The sequence below is a fragment of the Sus scrofa genome, chromosome 14 (genome assembly GCF_000003025.6).
Source record: "Sus scrofa isolate TJ Tabasco breed Duroc chromosome 14, Sscrofa11.1, whole genome shotgun sequence".
Lineage (NCBI taxonomy): Eukaryota > Metazoa > Chordata > Mammalia > Artiodactyla > Suidae > Sus > Sus scrofa.
This window is the reverse complement of record NC_010456.5, coordinates 20563177-20575304: the sequence shown is the minus strand read 5'-3', so window position 1 is coordinate 20575304 and position 12128 is coordinate 20563177.

Sequence of the window (12128 nt, the reverse complement as noted above, 5' to 3'; positions counted from 1 at the left end):
AGGAAACGGTCAACAAAGTGGAAAGGAAATGTATGGAATGGGAGAAAATATTTGCAAACCATGTATCTGATAAGGGGTTACTAATCAAGAAAGATACAACAACAAAAAAACAAAACAAAACAAAACAAAACAACAACAACAACAAAAAAGGGAGTTCCCATCGTGGCGCAGTGGTTAACAAATCCGACTAGGAACCATGAGGTTGCAGGTTCGGTCCCTGCCCTTGCTCAGTGGGTTAACAATCCGGCGTTGCCGTGAGCTGTGGTGTAGGTTGCAGATGCGGCTCGGATCCCGCGTTGCTGTGGCTCTGGCGTAGGCCGGTGGCTACAGCTCCGATTCAACCCCTAGCCTGGGAACCTCCATATGCCGCGGGAGCGGCCCAAGAAATAGCAACAACAACAACAACAACAACAACAACAAAAGAAAGATAAAGAATTCATGCAACTCAATAACAAAACCAGGCAATCCAATTAGAACATGGGCAGAACACTTAGACATTTCGTCAAAGAAGACATACAGATGGTCAACAGGCACATAAAGATGCTCACCATCACTAATCATCAGGGAATGCAAATAAAACCAGGGTGAGCCATCACCTCACCCTGTCAGAATGGCCATCATCAAAAAGACAACATACACACACATACAAAAGGAGTTCCCATCGTGGCTCAGTGGGTAATGAAACCAACTAGCATCCATGAGGAGGTAGGTTCAATCCCTGGCCTCACTCAATGGGTTAAGCATCTTGGCGTTGCTGTGGCTGTGGTGTAGGCTGGCGGCTATAGCTCCAATTCGACCCCGGGCCTAGGAACCTCCATATGCCACAGGTGTGGCCCTAAAAAGACAAAAGACAAAGAAAAAAAATAGACAACAAAAAACAAGTGTTGGAAAAGGTGTGGGGAAAATAGTGCCCTCCTACCCTGTTGGCGGGAATGTACACTGGTGCAGTGACTTTAGAAAACAGCACGGAGGTTCCTCAAAAAGTTAAAAATAGAGCCACAGTATGATCCAGCAATCCCACTACTGGGCATATATCCAAAAAAAAAAAAAAAAAAAAAAGAAAACACTAATTTGAAAAGATGCATGTACCCCAAGGGCGGGCAGTAGTGCAATAGAAAAGATGCATACACCCCAATATTCACTGCAGCACTATTCACAACAGTCAAGACATGGAAAGAACCTAAATGTCCATCAACAGAGCAATGGATAAAGAAGATGTGGTACATATATACACAGTCGAATATACTCAGCCACGAGAAAGAAAGAAACTTTGCCATTTGCAGCATCAGGGATGGTATGTGAGATGAGTCAGAGAAGGATAAATACTGGTTGCCAACACTGGGGGTGGGTATGTGTCAAAAGGTACAAACATCTAGTTATAAAATAACTAAGTTCTGGGGATGTCATATAAAGCGTGGTGACTATACGTAACAATTCTGTGTTGCATATTTGAAAATTGCTAAGAGAGATCCTAAAAGTTCTCATCACAAGAAAAAACATCCTGTCACTGTATGGGAAATGATATTACCTAGTTTGGTGATCATTTTACAGTATACGCAAATATTAAATCATTAGGTTGTACACCTGACACTGATATGGAGTTATATGCTGGTTATATGTCATTAACATCCTTTTGATAAAAATACTAAAACTAAAAAAAGTTGAAGGGAGTTCTTATTGTGGCTCAACAGGTTAACAACCCCACATAGTGTCCATGAGGATGTAGGTTCAATCCCTGGCCTCGCTCAGTGGGTTAAGGATCCATGAGTTGCAATGTAGGTCGCAGATACGGCTTGGATCTGGTGTTGCTGTGGCTGTGGTATAGGCTGGCAGCTGAAGTTCTGATTTGATCCCTAGTCTGGGAACTTCCATGTGCTGCAGTCATGATTGTAAAAAGGAAAAAAAGACCAAAAAAAAAAAAGAAAAAAAAGTTGGAAGTTCATTTAATCTAAGCTTAGCTGGGGTCCCCTCACAGCACCTTGAATACCTTCAGTGACAGGTAATACTCCTCCTCCCAGCCAGGCTCTTCCAGCTCAGGTAGACAATACCCTAGAATTCATCAGATTAATCTCCATTTCAGCCCCTTCTCCCACAGGCAAACTCTGGGGATCAGTGGCCCTCTCTTACCCCCTCTCCAGCCCCTCATCCTTCCCAGTGCCCTCCCAGTGCCTTGACTGGCCGGCCCCTGGTGGACGTGGTGCCCACGGCTTGGCACAGGGCTCGGCTGTGGCTGTTGAGTGCAGAGCCAGACGGCTTTGTTCTAAACACTGGGCATCCATTCACGCAGCTTAGGGTTTAATTAGCTTTCCTGGCAACCACATGAAAGGGTGGCTTGTTTCTTAGCAGCGACTACACATTTGAGTGGTTGGGTTTTTAAACCCCAAAACAGAGCCTGCCATTTACTTACTGATAGACTTTGTCCTGTAATACGGGCTGGCTGATTTCAGACTTCCAGAGATCTTTTGTGATTCTGATTTTGCCTTTGAATGTGTTAGCATCCATTCTAGTTCTGTGTCACCTGCAGATAAAATAAGCCCAAGTTTAAAAAAAAAAAAAAAAAGCCGAGTCCTGCGGTATGCCAGTAACAACCTTCTTTTAGATTAAAAAGGACTGATTAATTAGCAACCCATAGTTCTGATCCTCCAGCCATTTATGAACCTACCCAATTACTCTCTCCCTCAACCCCTGTGAGGAGGACGTCAGGCAGCCTTTATGGTCATAATCCTCTGAGCCCCTTTTCTATTTGGGGCAATTACAGATCTTATGCGTCTTTCGGGAGCTGAGCCCACCTCCCAGAATGAAAGGTGGAAGATGCCTGCTTTCCCAGCATCCTTTGCACCCTGGGTACAACCATGTGACGGGCTCCAGGGGTCAGAAGCATCATGCTGAATGTTGCTCCAGGAGCTGCAGAGGGTGGGAGAGTTTCATAGCCTTGGGGACACCAGGGTTGGTGGCGTTGGCAGTGGAGGCAGTAGTATCCAGATTAGTGGTGATAAGCCCCATGGATTTTTTCCTTTTAATTTTTTATAACATTTTTTTTTAAAATGGCCACACCTATTGCACAAGGAAGTTCCTGGGCTAGGGATCGAAGTCAAGCCACAGCTGCAACCTGCACTACAGCTGCAGCAATGCTGGGTCCTTAACCCCTGCCCTGAAGCGGGAATTCACCAGCTCTGGGATTGAGGTGTTTGATGGCCTTTCCAGAGAGTCTGTGAGCTGCTCTGTATCCTTGAATAAAATCCCTTTCCCACTTGAATGAACTAGAATTTGTTTCTGTTGTTTTGACCTGGAAACAGCTAGTAAGACCCTCTTCGCCCCATCTCCATGGTCCTGGAGTTACTCCTTGCTGACATGTCAGAGGGAGGGGCCCTTGGATGCTTGCTCTGTGAGGATGGAATGGATCCTATGACACCCCCCTCCAAGTCTTTAGGCCCCAGAGATACAGCCTTTGGTGCCAACAGCCCTGCACCTGTCCTCACCCTGTCTGTAAGACCCCAAACAAAACTACGATACACATCAACATTTCCCTCTCCCCAAAGGGTTGCAACCGAACCCACACCGTTCTGAAAGAATGCATCTTAACTCCCTTTATCAGGACCCCCACCCCGCTTAAGGATAAGCAAAATCACAGACAAAAGTCACCGGGCATATGAGAAGCATGGACAGTGCCGAGGAGGCTGGCCTGATACCAGAGCCATGGGCTTCAGGAAAAAGGGCCAAAACAGGAGACCTGCATGCCCTCCTGGGGGTCATCACAAGACAGCTCAGGTCTGGGGGCCCCACCAGCAGCTTCGCTCCAGATCCCAGCACTGCCCACCAGCAGAGGAGCAGAGCCCAGGGCTTGGGTTTGGGCAAGACTGCCCTGTCCAACCTCCCTTCCATACCACTCCACACCATGTGGACAATACCCATGACACCTGACTGCTTCTTTCTTTCTTTTTTTCTTTTTAGGGCTGCACCTGAGGCACATGGAAGTTCCCAGGCTAGGGGCTGAATCTAAGCTATAGCTGCTGGCCTTCGCCACAGCCACAGCAACACAGGATCCTATACCAGAGCTGATGGCAACGCCCCATCCTCAACTCACTGAATGAGGCCAGGGGTTGAACCTGCATCCTCAGAGATCCTAGTTGGGTTTGTTATCCACTGAACCACGAAGAGAACTCCCTGACTGCCCCTTTCTATTTCTGCACCAGAGTTGTGCTTAGACCAGTCAGCCCAGGACAGAAGACAGGATCCCGACCAGCCCAGGGGTAACTTCAGCCACGTCAGGTGACACATTCCGCCCCTCCCCACCTGGGCAGTTTGGGATACAGGAGTCAGGAGTCTGGACTTGCCATCTTTGAGGATCTGCGGTGTTGTCTGGCCCCATGATGCTCCCTTCCTTCAAGGGAGAAACAAACCATTTTGGCTCCCTTTCCTCATTCTGTTCCATCAGGAAAGAAACATATTTTCAAGTCACACTGTGTTCCTAAGAGATCACTGCGGAGTTAATAGAGTCAACAACTCCATGCATTTCTTTCCTCTCTGTGGCCATGGGCCCAGAGGGAGGGGTATCGTATGAGGAGCAGAGAATAGGCTCAGATATGGAGAAAATCACATCAAGGGACCCCCCAGCCAAGATGCAGGGCCAGAAGGCAAACAGGGTACTTGCAGGTGTTCACAACGGGGGTGGCAGTGAGTATCTGCCAAAACTCGTCCTCTTGGCAGGGCTAGGGCCCCGAACCCACTTATACAGATGGCACAGTCATGGGAATTTTGTATGATTTTAAAGCCTTCCTTCCTTCCTTCCTTCCCTTTTTGTCTTTTGCCTTTTTAGGACCACACCTGCAGCACATGGAAGTTCCCAGGCTAGGAGTCGAATCGGAGCTGTAGCCGCCAGCCTACGTCAGAGCCACAGCAATGCAGGATCCGAGCCGCATCTGTGGCCTACACCACAGCTCATGGCAATGCCGAATCCTTAACCCACTGAGTAAGGCCAGGGATCAAAACCTCATTCTCATGGATGCTGGTCGGGTTCGTTAACCACTGAGCCATGACGGGAACTTCTAAAGCCATCCTTTCTAAACGTCAGTCTGTATCTGATCTGCTGCCAGGATTTCCATATCATCACAGTTACATTAGAGCAAGAACACAAGAATTTTATTTCAATTCTGATCGGGTCTACAAGCCCTTTGTCTTCTTTTCTCAAAGAGGAATTGTTTTTGTTTTGTTTTTTTTTTTTTTAAACAGAGGAGGGAAAAGAGTCAGGCTGGCTGCCAAGAACATTTTGGTTTGCTTCCAAAAGCACTGTGAGCAGAAACTCCCAGCAGGTCACGTGCCACCTCCCACTCAGGGAATCTGCATAGACAGGGCTGGGGGACACATGTTCTTCCTGGGTGGGTCCTGCTGGCCTCTCCTGCAGCTGCGGTGACCTGTGACTCACTCTGACCACCTTCCTGTCCCATCACCAGAAGGAAGCGCTGCCCCCGAGCCTTTCCAAACCGCAGCATTGCCCTGGCTTGTCCACCTCCCATGCCCCTTGTCCTTGAGGGGGGTGCAAAGTCCCCTGGTTGGTAGTTTCCGCACCGTCACCCCGCTTGAACTTAAATCTCATGTTTTCAGCAAGAAATTTACAGTTTAAGCTTCCGCCATCATTTCGAACGTGTTTCCAAAAGGAAACTTTCCACCTTGAAGGGGGACCACTCTTCCTGCTGCCGCCCGCATCCCTTTCAAAGGCTGTTGCCATGGCCACCGTGACTTAGACCTCAGATGCTTCCTCTACTCCTCAGTCATCAATCCCAACCGGCCCTTTTTCTAAATGCCTCCCCCAGCTGCTCTGTCCGTTCTGTTCCCTTGTCCCCAGGCACAGCCCCATCACCTCACACTCTTCCTGGCCCCCAAGCCCCCCGTCTAAGCTCATGTGCCATTGCCTGCCTGGTCTCCCCACATTGCTTCTCTATCTGGAAACTTGCAGCAGCAGCAGGCAAACACTCATGTTGCCTCTCCTGACTTGTTGGCATTGGCCACAAGCTCACTGCAAAGCACACACTGAGTGTACAAAGTTTCCACCTGCCTAGGTGAGCTGCCTTGTATCACTAGCTGGGCCGTCCATGCTGCGGTCCTGTGCCCACTGGCCCCTGCTTCCTCCATGCGTATTTGGAATTCCTCACCCTCATCGCCCAGGTCCCATCTCCTTGTTATTTAAATGTACTTCTGCCTTCCTTGCCTCTGTCATGTGGGGTTTGTAATCTGTCTCAGTCATTACAGCGATGCACTGTCTTCTGACACTTCTTCTGAATTTGTCTGCCTTTCTCTCCCCACCCGGACTGTACTCTCCTTGAGCACAGGGGTGAGGTCTTGCATTTCTTCTTCCCAATTTTTCTTCTCTTGATCCTACTTGTGTCCTATGATCCTACATTTTACCCGTTTTTACTGTTACCATTTTTACTGTATATGTTCTTGGAAGCCATCTTTAAACACATATGGGATAAAAATATAACTTCTCCCCTACCTTTTTCACAACACCTATCATTGTACTGGCTAAGCACACAGCGGTTTGTGAGAAGCCACTCAATAAATACAAAGTTGGTTCTGAAATAAAATACGGCGTAAGCATATTAATGTAATTAGGCAACTACAAGATGTCTTTCGGCCCCTTAAGAATCTGAACTTAAGTGGGGTGATTTAAAGGGTTTTCCCCACCCTGGTTCAGCAGGGCCATCTTTCATGATATCCTAGTCCTATGATGATGACTTATGACAACTAAAACTAAAAAGAGAGAAAAGGTAAAAACGTACAACAACAAAACCCCTCAAAGGTGCTTCAGATGGGAATTTAAGGAGGAGAGGGGGAGATGGGTTCTGTATGAGGTCACTTGTACAGGGGACACTTCACCATAAACCAGGTTCCTTGACACCAGGGCAGGCAGGGCAGGCACAAATGGAGGCCCACCCAGAGACAGTGGAGAGAGAAGCCATACAGAAGAGGATTATTTTTTTAAAGGAAAGAAAAGCACACCCTCTGGCCTAAGGAAGAGTTGAGATCAAAGGCTAAGTCTGGGTCTGCTCTCCCATCCTGAGCCATGGAGCTTGTGGAGAGCGAGAGCATCACAGCTCCGTGTGTGCCGTGTGTCCTCTGCCTCACACACTCCTGGGTGATGACAGGGCCAACCAGTGACAGCGTAGTGCCACGCCTCTGTCTCAGTGGCTAAATACATCACAAGCAAGAGCATTTTGGCATCAAGGGTAGAAAGCTGAGCTGGCTTTGATTTCGGCCGAGTCACCACATCACAGCGATCCCACAATTGCTACCCCAGCTGAATGAGCAGTGCGGGCTAAGGCTAAATATGGACTCGGCCCATGGCCTTGAGGCTGGAGCCAGAAGGAGCGGCCTCCTGTCCTGCCTTGCACCCCTGTACCCCTGCACCCCTGCGGGATGGAGGCTACTTTGCCCGCCGTGCTTGCGGGGGCCCCCTTTGCGTGGACTCACTGCTCCAGCACTGGGGCCCTTTCACGAGGAGCCACTTTTAGATGCTGTCTGTTTGGTGATTCCTATGTCTGTCTTTACCGGACTTGGAGGGTGGGTCGTTGACATGGAGCAGTTTATGTGGATTCACGAAAGGGCCCCACAGACTTGGTGGTGTTGTGCCTGGTTCTCATAAAACCAGAGAAGCAGTTTCTCCACAGACCCTTCCTCTCCCAAGCCAGGATTCTCCATCAGAATCCCAGCCCCAAAGGAAGTTTCACTGGAGCTTGCGGGAAGGGGAGGAGGGGGCTTCTGAGGGAGTGCAGGCCACCTGGAGCATGGGCGCCTGGGACGAGCTGGCAGCCAGGCCTCTGTGCCTCTGAGCTCCCTTTAGGGGCTTCACTGGGGGTGTTCCTGATATAATGTATGAAGAAACTGGCTAACCTCAAAAGGACTTTTTGCTTTAAAAGGGGGGGAAAGGTAATTCCTTTAAGCTTTCAATTTGCGCTGGCAGAAGAAATGGGCTTGCTGCAATTAGAAAGATGGGCACTGGCTGTAGGGAACTGACCTTGAGTGTGGTGGGGGTGATGAGAAGCATGGCCTTGTTCCCAGGGTGTGGGAGGGTCCACATTTAATTCCAGGGCTGGAATTCTGCGTATTCTCTCTCGAGACCTCAACCCCAACCTGCTGAGAACATCCATTAGTTCATAGATGACAGGGCATTGACCATAACCTTGACCCTGGGAGTCACCTGTCCTACCTGGCAGCCCTTTGTGGGCTCACCACCACGTCAAGGGTGAGCCCTTCAAGGACTACTGACTTCTGCCCACAGAGAAGCAGTGGCCCTTTCAAGCAGCAGGAGATCCCAGTTCTCTCCTTGACTCAAATCTCTCCAGGGCAAGAGAGGAAGAAGCTGCTACAAATAAAGAAATAATCTCTCCCACTCAAAGTGAAGATGTTTTCACACGTCTTGGGAGGGCTTCTAATACGAATTATCCTCAAATGACACACTGTTTCCCCAAATGAGAAGCTGGACACAGTAGAGCAGTTTTCTTCCTATTTTGGGTCATCACTTTAAAATAGATTTTTATTCTCTTTAACTGCACTGTCTGGTACAGTAGCCATCAGCTGCATGTGACTCTTTATATTGAAACTGAAATGAATTAAAATGCAATCGGATTAGCGATTCAGCTCCTTGGTCACAGCAGCCACTGTGCAGAGCGGCCCTCGTACCAGACAGCGTGGGTGTGAGATGTCCTCACTTTCCCTGGGGCAGAGGCTCAGAGGGACGGCCCTGCTCTGGAAAATAAATATCAATGGGTTCGTTTCTTCCAATGCTCCCCTGTAGCCAGACCCCACAGTGACTTGGCAATTCAAAGCAAATTTATGTCTGCCACCCGACTCTAGCCAGCAACTGGGTCTTGTGATTTAACGGCCAGTGGGAGGGTAGCCAACTGATTTACTTCAACAGTGGGTCTTTCAGAGACTCCACCTTCCAAAACAGCTAAACTTCTTGGAAGGTGAACTTCAGACTCTGCAGAGAGACCTGGGGGAAGTTCAGGGCCACGGGGCCAGCAGAGACCCTGAGCCTCATGAATTACTTGCTCACTTTACCTCCTGCCCTCGGCTGCTTTGTGTGGAGGGTGTGACGTGAAGGTCCAAGGTCCCTTGGTCCTGCAGGAACCCATAGGAGAGCATGAGGTCTGGGAGGTAGACTCCATCACCCCTGGGTCTGTGTCCTTATGCTTCGGTGCTGGTTTGCCAACATCTCCACTGGCTGTCCTCACATTGGGACGCACAGTGATGGTCCTAGCAGCCCTGCCTCATGTCAGATGTGCCTTCAACCAGACCCAAGTCGCCAGGCTGGCACGTAAGTCTCCCCCGTGGCTCACCTTCTTCTTGGTCTCCCGCCATGGCAGGAGTTTCTGAGGGCTCTGGGGACACCTGCAGAGGACTTTATATCAATCTAGGTAATGCATGCATTTTACCTTGTGGGGACTTTTCCCACGAGCCCCCTTGTACTGTAAAAAAGTCAGTCGGTTCTCAGTTTCCCCAAGTAACGAGGCGAGTCAAGGTCGATTCCTTGTGGGAACATCCCTTGTGGGTTTCCCTAGGTTCTTAAGACCATGTGCTTAAACATTCGCAAGAACTGTGGAAATGTGGCAGCTCTGTCTTCCTACACGACACCATCCTCTGTCTGCTCCTGCATTTGGGACCCAGTGATGGGTGATCACTCTCACCAATGTGGGCATCCCTTGCTCTGTCACTTAAGAGCTCATCTCCCGACAACATTTTGAAGGGTTGCTCCTCCTGCCAAGTCTTGACCCTCACAGGCTGGGGCTCTGGTTTCCGTCTAAGGAGACTCAGGTTAAGGCAGCTGGCACAGGTCCCGTCTTCCATGTGGAGACAAACCCTCCACCCTCCTGGGTCTCCTCCCAGAGACCTTTGCACCAAACAAGAGCCGAGAGCTGCATTGATGCATTCTCCCCCTCCCAACTGCTGGGGAGCCGTGGCACCCCCACCTCATCTCTGTCCTCTAACCATCCAGCTCCAAGATATCACCATATCCAGGGATCATGACTCTTCATGGTTGTGTAGCTTTCTGCTGCACAGACATGACCAGTGCCCTACTGGGAGATACTAAAGTTGTTGCCGTATTTTGCCATGATAAACAACACTGCAGTGGATACGGTCCTGTCATTTTGCACTTGATGAATAAATACCCCTGGAAGGCAGATTCTGAGATGGGGTGAACACAGTTGCAATTCTGATATTTTTCAACTGCTCTCCTCAGAAGTTTTATCAAATCACGTGGTCATCAGCAAAATGTTAAGTGCTTCTAATTTTTCACCTTTTATTTATTTATTTATTTTTTTGTTTTTCAGGGCCGCACCTGTCTGAGCCGTATCTGTGACCTACACCACAGCTCACGGCAACTCAGGATCCCCAACCCACTGAGCGATGCCAGGGATCAAACCTGAGTCCTCAAGGATACTAGTCAGATTCCTTTCCACTGAGCCACAACAGGAACTCCTGAATTTCTAACTTTTTAGTTTCTAATCTTATAGGTCAGAAATATTTCCTAGTTGTTAATGTGCACTTACATTAGGACTATGGTAGGAAATCTTTTTTTAGAATGATTTTTTTTTTCCATCATAGCTGGTTTACAGTGTTCTGTCAATTTTCCACTACACAGCAAAGTGACCCAGTCACACATGTATACATTCTTTTTCTCACATTATCCTCCATCCTGCTCCATCATAAGTGACTAGATACAGTTCCCAGAGCTATACAGCAGGATCTCATCGCTTATCCATTCCAGAGGCAATGGTTTGCATCTTTTAACCCCAGATTCCCAGTCCATCCCACTCCCTCCCCCCGCCCCCGGCAACCACAAGTCTGTTCTCCAAGCTCATGAGTTTCTTTTCTGTGAAAAGCTTCGTTTGTGCCGTATATTAGATTCCAGACATAAGTGATATCATATGGTATTTGTCTTCCTCTTTCGGACTTCTCTTAGTATGAGAGTCTCTAGTTCCACCCACGTTGCCACAAATGGCAATGTTTTGTTCCTTTTTATGGCTGAGTAGTAGTCCACTGTGTCTATATACCACATCTTCTTAATCCATTCATCAGTCAATGGACAGTTAGGTTGCTTCCATGTCTTGGCTATTGTGAATAGTGCTGTGATGAACATACGGGGGCATGCGTCTTTTTCAAAGAAAGGTTTGTCTGGATAGATGTGCCCAAGAGTGGGATTGCCGGATCATATGGTAGTTCTACGTGTAGTTTTCTGAGGTACCTCCATACTGTTTTCCATAGTGGTTGTACCAATTTACCTTCCCCCCAACAGTGTAGCAGGGTTCTCTTTTCTCCACACCCTCTCCAGCATTTGCTATTTGTGGACTTATTAATGATGGGCATTCCGACTGGTGTGAGGTGCTATCTCATGGTAGTTTTGATTTGCATTTCTCTAATAATCAGTGATGTGGAGCATTTTTTCATGTGCTTATTGGCCATCTGTATATCTTCTTTGGAGAAGTGTCTGTTCAGGTCTTTTGCCCATTTTTCCATTGAGTCGTTTGATTTTTTACTGTTGAGTTTTAGAAGTTGTTTGTATATTTGAGAGATTAAGCTCTTGTCAGTTACATCATTTAAAACTATTTTCTACCATTCTGTTTAAGTTGTCTTTTTCTTTTTTTTTTTTTTTTTTTATGGTTTCCTTTGCTGTGCAAAACATGTCAGTTTGATTAGGTCCCATGGTTTATTTTTGGTTTTATTTCTGGTGCCTTGTGGTAGCACATCTTGTAATATATTTTCATTTCTTTTTTGATGAACTGCTGGTTGATACTGGCCTCAGGTTGGCTGCAGCTAAGAGATCAGTTGAGAGGTTTACTCTCACACGGATTGTAGCTGAAGACAAGTAGCTCAGGCAACATGAAGGCTGCAAGCTTATCAGGGTCCAAGCTCTTTTTTCCCCCATCAGGTTAAAATGTAGCTTCTTTCTTAAATATCACTAATGGCTCAGGACAGCTCTTGGAGTACTGGCCATCATGTCTACACTGTAGGCTACAAGGGGGGAAAAGAAAATGGCAAAGGCTGTGTGCTTCCTCCCTTTTAAGAAGCTTCAATCAGAGCATCAACTCAGCAATGTGACTGCATCTGAGGGAAACTGGAAAACGGGGCTT